This window comes from Rhinoderma darwinii, chromosome 8 (genome assembly GCF_050947455.1).
Source record: "Rhinoderma darwinii isolate aRhiDar2 chromosome 8, aRhiDar2.hap1, whole genome shotgun sequence".
Classification (NCBI taxonomy): Eukaryota; Metazoa; Chordata; class Amphibia; order Anura; family Rhinodermatidae; genus Rhinoderma; species Rhinoderma darwinii.
The window spans coordinates 100,894,056-100,899,558 of record NC_134694.1 but is presented as its reverse complement, the minus strand read 5'-3'; the positions used below and the strand labels follow the sequence as shown (position 1 = coordinate 100,899,558).

At 40.5% G+C, this 5,503-nt stretch overlaps 1 long non-coding RNA gene across 1 annotated transcript; it reads right to left on the bottom strand.

The window, feature by feature from the left end:
• Positions 1-1,721: 1,721 nt before the first annotated feature.
• LOC142658796 (uncharacterized) lies at positions 1,722-5,285 on the bottom strand. The gene is made up of 3 exons (XR_012850182.1): positions 5,206-5,285; positions 3,684-3,851; positions 1,722-2,566 (listed from the first exon to the last, which is right to left on the bottom strand). It is a non-coding gene; the product is annotated as an uncharacterized LOC142658796 (long non-coding RNA).
• Between the last annotated feature and the right edge of the window lie 218 nt (positions 5,286-5,503).

Genomic DNA, 5,503 nt, shown 5'->3' with positions numbered 1-5,503 from the left:
CACTGGCAACAGCTACATCAGTTGCTCTTCTGTTGTATATACAGAGCTAAATAACCCATTTAGTAACTCTGCCTTCTCTTGATCCCCTGTGACCAACTCACCATTACCACTAGTTAGGGGTCTTACATGTTCAGACCTTGGCTTTTTTCCATTTATATACTTGAAGAATTTTTTGGGGATTTGTTTTACTATCATTGGCCACTTGACTTTCATTTTGTATTTTTGCTGATTTTATTACCTTTTTACAGATTTTATTAAGCTCTTTATAATTTACAAACGCTACAGCTGTATCCTTAGATTTGTATTTTTCAAATGCCCTTTTTTTTTTTGTCATGTTTTGCCCTTTTTACAGAAGGTGTAAGCCATGTGGGGTTTAATTTTAGTCGTTTATATTTGTTATCTATAGGAATAAATTTTGCACTATAATTACCCAAAGTAGATTTTAAAATCTCCCATTTATCATTTGTCCCATTATTTGACAATAGATCTTTCCAGTCTATATCCTGAATTGCAGCCCTCATCCTGGGGAAATTGGTCTTCTTAAAATTAAGTGTTTTTTCCCTCCCAGCCTGTGTTTGTTTTTTACAGTATAGGTAAAATATAACTATATTGTGATCACTGTTACTGAGGTTTTCACGAACATTGACAATCCCAACAAGCTCTACATTATTAGAAATTACCAGATCCAACAGAGCTTCACCTCTAGTTTGGTCTTCCACACCATAGTATTATGATATGTGAAACCACACATAACACATCATGATATCAAAATAAACTGTATTCCCATAGAGAATATACATGAGTACATGTATGTAGAGTGGGTCTTCTGGGGCTAGAATGGTCCTATAAGATAGATACATCTATAGCAGTGTAAACGGGGTGCTGACATTTTCTAATATAAACTCTATTGTTAGGGATCTGCCAGGTACTACGTCTAGGTATACTCCTGGGATTAATCAATCCACACCTGAGGCCAGACCTGTTCGACTGACACCATCTCCCACCAACCAGGGTGGCAGGCTCAGGAGTGGGAGAGCCTATCGCGGCCTGGTCAGTCGGAGTTAGCTCCGCCCCCTGTCCTTTATTACCTGCCGTGTTCTCTTCCTCAGTGCTTGTAATTCTTCTGGATTCCTGGCCTCACTGCTGCTTGCTCCAGCCTGCTTCTGCCGTGCTTCTGTCTTGCTGCAGTTCCGCTTAACCTGCTTTGCTTTGCCCCTGGCTTTCTTCCTTCTCCGTGCTCACTTTGGTATACTCCACTTCATCCTGGTCCTGACTACTCATTCACCGCTCCGTTTCCTCGCGGCGTTCCGTGGCTACTGCCCCTTCCCTTGCGTGTTCCCTGTTTGTTCTCCCGTGCACTTAGACAGCGTAGGGACCGCCGCCCAGTTGTACCCCGTCGCCTAGGGCGGGTCGTTGCAAGTAGGCAGGGACAGGGCGGTGGGTAGATTAGGGCTCACTTTCCCTTCACCTCCTTCCTGCCATTACAGAATTACAAGCCCGGAGGAAGAGAACACGGCAGGTAATAAAGGACAGGGGGCGGAGCTAACTCCGACTGACCAGGCCGCGATAGGCTCTCCCACTCCTGAGCCTGCCACCCTGGTTGGTGGGAGATGGTGTCAGTCGAACAGGTCTGGCCTCAGGTGTGGATTGATTAATCCCAGGAGTATACCTAGACGTAGTACCTGGCAGATCCCTAACATCTATATAAACAAACACCACACTCATAGCTGAAAATTAGCTTAAAATAAAGAGTCTTATAATGAAAGTTAAGGAACAGAGTGAAAAGATGGACATGCAGCTAAATCTGAAGAAGTTAATAGAAAAGGTAGACGATTCTTGCCTACTTGGATCAAGTATTCACAACAAAGGATCCAGCAGCCAAGAAATAAGACAGACTGGCCATTGCAAAAACAAGGACCTAGATAAGATTCTCAAATGTAACAATGTGTCTCTAAATATAAAGAACAGAATTGTCCAGGCCATGGTATTTCCTGCCGCTCTCTACCAATAAACAATGAAGAAGAGGGATAGGAAATGTATTGATGCCTTTGAACTCTGGTGTTGGAGAAGATTTCTAAGAGTACCGTGGAGAGAAGAAAACAAACAGATGGATCATCAACCAAATGAGGCCGAACATTTTACGTGAAGCACAATTGTCCAGACTGAATCTGTCTCTTTTCGGACAAATCATGAGAAGATCAACTTCACTAGAAAAGACAATTTTGCCTGGAAGAAGTTGAAGGGAAAAGTGGAAGAGAACAATCAGCAGCAAGGTTGTTGGATACAGTCACAGGAGTTATGAACATGCCCATAAAAAGACTCAAGACTCAAACAGAAGACTGGACGTTCTGAGAAAAACACTATCCATATGGTTGCCGATCGCCGGAGGTCATAAAAAGACTAGCCGGCAATTAATCATAATAATTATGATAATAATAGTCATTACAATAAGCAAATCCAGATTGCCTGCCCACTTAGGGCATGTTCAGACATGGCAGAATTCTGTAGGCACTGTCCGCATCAATGCCACACATAGTCTGCGTTGAAGATTCCGTTGCGCCTTTGCCTAAAAAGTGAAGTAAAATGCTGCGGATTAGTCATTGCGGATTCAGGTGAAGAGTTCATCCTGCTCTCTTTTAAAACATTCCATCTCAGTCTGGCTATAGACCTTGAAACACATAGGTCCAGCCAGAATGATGAAATATCCTGTTCGTGAAAGCAATCCGCAACGCAACACAAATAACATCTGCGGATTTCATTGCGTATTTTTGCAACTCCATTGAAGTCAATGGAGAAATTCCACCACAAGTACGAATCAAGTCCGCAACAGCCAGTGTATGCTGCGGACACCAAATTCCGCACCACAGCCTATGGTCCGCAGCGGAGTTGTCCGCAACGTCTGCACCAAGATAACTAAAAAGGTGTGTAAACCAATGGACAGACTGTCTGCTGCGGATTTCCAGTGCGGACTGTCCACAGCGGAATTCCACAGCAATTCCGCCACGTGTGAACGTGCCCTTATAATTCTTTAGGTTGTCATGGCACACAGAGTACTTTTTTGGGCCAAATTATGGATCTATACGCACTCTGTGTGCCACCTTATGGTGTCTCCGTGAGGCATAATATTTTGACCTAGAAGCAATGCTATTAGGGGAAAATCCCTCCGTTATATATTATATGATAATGTATACCGTAACTTATTTTTATCTAGGATTTCACATGAATCTGTGAGAAAATTGTGTGCCTCTATATAAAATTGGATCAGTGCGATTTTATTTTATTTATTTGATTTATTTCAGACATAAAGTCTATATAAAATTGGAGGCACATGGTGGTACAGTAAGGGCTACGGGCACCAGATTGTGAATCTGTACAACATGGTTCTGTAAAATGGGCACATCTGGGCTCGGCTGTTAAACCAGCACATTCCAAAAATCTTTCCTTAGTCATCGAGCTATTCCATTTAAATTATATGACATTGTAACTGTCTTTATTAATCACACTATCCATAATCAGTGAAACTAAAACGTGAAAAAACATTAAAAGCAGAAACGTAAGCCATCTGACAGAAGCATGTGAAAAAAATGTACGCAATGGTAACCACCATCCTCTGGCAACATCACTAATGACCATTTTTGCTGGACACTAATTCTGCCACTGAAACCATATTGGATGAAACTTACTATGTATCGTTAATGCCAATTTGATTTTGTGGTTCTCTGTATTGTAAGAGATTTGTTCTGATTGAAAAGTGTCTAATAAGCCCTCTGGTTTTCAATCAGGATTCCCAACAGGAAGTATTAGACTTTGTTATGGGCATCTTGCAGGTCATTGCCCTCAAAGAAGCCTCTCTGTGAAAAAGAAAAGGCAAAGTTTATATCATAGTCTTGGACACTGGAAAGAATTGAGAGACAAAGAGTCAGGTCTGAAAGGTCTGGGTCACAATCAATGGTCAAGCCAAAGGTCAGTAGCTGTAGAATAATAGAAATGCTGACGCACTAGATGGATGCCCAACCTATTGCTTTAGCACTGAGAGGCAGAAGGAGTGCTTATGAAGGTTTAATCCCAGGCAGGTGTCCAAGAAGACAATCCTCTATCATTGCCACCAACAGTGCTGCCATAGCAATATCATTTCTTTGGACATCACATATTGAAGATAGCTATGTGCCATAAGACATCTCAAACTCACACAGGTAAAAACCTGCATTGTAGTATCACTTCTTCAAACTAATTTGTAAAGACTAAAATCTGGGTATTAAAACACATTTTCAGGTAGATTCAAAAATCACCGGTACATATAAATTCTTGAGTTGACTTCATCTTTCAGGTTTTAAGAAATTCTATTTGGCCCTTGCTTAGTTATATCTGACAACTAATATGACTGCCATTATAGCTTCTGTAGAGATTCCTAAATGGCAAATCGTGTTTCCTGTATCGGTTACCACCAAGTCTCGACATTTAATAGGAACAAGACCTGTGATCATCAGTAGTTACTCAGTGCCACTCATAGGACCATCTAGGATACAGCCAGAGAGATAATGCTGGTAAACCATGGTGGGGCGACGTGCTAAGGATAGGAAGAAGATGGGTCAGATAGAAGAGATATTGCAAATGTGTGACATACTGAAGGTCTGGGGATGTTGTACTACTGGCAATAACTATCTAAATGGAGATTGCCTGTAAATAGAACATAGATGTAAGGCCGGTGGCAAAAATGAACCTCAGAAGACAAGTATTTTACTCTCATTAGATATTTGAGTCAGTGTCAGGCAAATCAAATATGAGCAGTATCAAGAAACCTTTTTTGCAATTTTTATACTGTTGCAATGAACAGTGTCTCACAATGTACAGAAGAAAATCTTTGGACTAGATTAACTTTGACAAACATTTGGGAGATGAAATTCCTTCAGGTCAAGAGAATAGAGTCAGAATCTCTTGACCCGAGGAAAAGAGTTTATTTCCCAATAGCTTGTCAAAAACATTTGTCTTGTTTAACAATGATTATTACAAAAGTGTTTACAAGGATCATCCAATAGACGTCACGGTGATGACGAATTTTAGCTTGATAAAGATCATCTGCATACATTTTTTTGGCTAGTAAAGGGTTACATCTAAACATTTGTGAAATATAGAAAAAAGAAAAACAAACAAAAACTACAACAATCCAAAAAATTATAAGTATAACAAGTCAATGAGACATATTACCACCAGGACCTTCTACTTGACCGATTGACTTGATCGGATATATCAGGACTGTGTTTGAAGGTTCCTTGAAGGCCCCCTAAAGGTCTAAAAAATATTGGAAGACATTACTGTAAATATACATATAATATTAGGAACGTGAAGGAAAGAGAAACATTTTTATGTAATAGAAAAATGCATTATTGACTTACTATACAATGGTTACCAGAATGTAGGGTCGGACTAGTCCAACAAAGGACCAGACATGGCCCAGGATTTGACATGATAAAGTGTCCCACACACAACAGGGAAGTTATCACTT